Here is a 1,741-nt window from a genome sequence, read left to right as displayed (position 1 = left end):
TTCAGATAATATAGCCAGGTATTCATCCGTTTAAACTTCCTGTGCGTAACAAAATTGTCAAAGAACAGCAGGCATAGGATCATTAGGTGATTATCTATAAGGCTAAATTTGTTAGTCCTATCATTTCTGTGTCTCTTATGACCAGACACAATATAATACAATATCATCTTCTCTGTATGACGAACTATGACCTTTCCATCATTAGCGAGCTCCTAATGGGTTGTGATTTAACACCTACTTGCCATGCCATAGAAACGACAACATAATGATCACACTAATGAGGGAAAACCAATGATTCTATTTCGATTTTTAAGGGAAAATGTATGGTTCATTATAACATTCTGACCTTCTATGGGCTCCTTTTGCGTCGCCGGAGTTACAACCATATATTCATCATCTTTAATTCTGAATTTGTTGTTTGGCTGCAACACTAACCCCTTTAATGAACAGAGTGTGGATTAACAAGGATAAGAGGGTATGGAAGTAATGAGTAAAACGTTGAGTATTTATTTCAAAGGAAGTAATTACGATAAGAATTCCTCTCACAAGCTTATCCATGAAATTGGTCAAATTATAAATCTAATAATCTTACAGCTGTTACATAATTTCCTTAAACGCAAAAACTGAATGGTCCCAATACTAATATCATTATAATTATGATAACAAATAATGCATACCATATGATGTGTTAGTGATTTTTTTAAGCCGAAATGAATATATATTTTAAACCCTCGGGAAAGTACGGTATTTCGTACAGCAACTGGGCTCAAATGAAACTGGATTACATAAGATTGAAGCATATGTGTATATTATATCTGTTAACCATTTTGTTCATAGAAAACACTTTTTGACTTCGCATTCGTAACTATCCTCTGTTATCGAGCCTGAAACATAGGAAGTCAGTTGCAGTTGCAATAGCCAGAGGAGGTGTTCTGCCAGCAGTGGTGTGGTCCGACCAGCGCTTTCCTGCCAACCAGCTCAGGCTAAGTAGGTGTCAATTCGAAGAGTAGTATCAGGACCGATGTTTATTTTATTTTTGAGAAATTACGAAGAAAGAAGCAATAATATTCATGATAAAATGATTTCACTTTATGGACACACTACTGAGAGCTTATGCAACATCGAAACAGCTTGCTATCAATTTTCCTTCAACATTTCTTGTCATTATAAAAGGTTTATCGGCTTGTACAGTGCACTGACAATGTTCTTATATTTCATTTTAATGTTATTCGCTGTATTAAATTCAGCGCTAACTGCCCATTGTCAGCTTACTTTCTGGATGCAGTGTACTCATACTGACGAAATAAACTGAAGAAAATTATTTCGGGTACACCTTTTTATGACGTCATTCGAAGAGAATAGATCTCATGCACAACGGAAATTCGGGAAATAAAGAATGCAGCCTCAATTTCATATTGCAAACAATTCGTATTTTACAAACTCCTAAGTTCTTCTTCTCCCAGGTAAGAGCTACCACCATGTATGTGCGTCAGTGTGACATGTCTGCATCTTTTTAATGGCCAAAAGAGATGCTAGAAAAAAAGTATCTGTAAGATTTCAAATTTTGCATTTCGCACGCTAAGCAGCACGTGGTCGGCGACTTTGCAAAAGTTTTAAGAAACGTTCTGGGCCATCTGCAACAGGTCATAAGTCGGTATGCCTTTCTGTTGATTTTAATGGATAAGGGACATGCGGACGGACAGACACACTCACTCCACACAGGTAGGATCTCCAGCTGATT

The sequence above is a fragment of the Penaeus monodon genome, chromosome 30, assembly GCF_015228065.2.
Source record: "Penaeus monodon isolate SGIC_2016 chromosome 30, NSTDA_Pmon_1, whole genome shotgun sequence".
In the NCBI taxonomy this organism is placed as follows: Eukaryota; Metazoa; Arthropoda; class Malacostraca; order Decapoda; family Penaeidae; genus Penaeus; species Penaeus monodon.
This window is presented reverse-complemented; position numbering follows the sequence as displayed.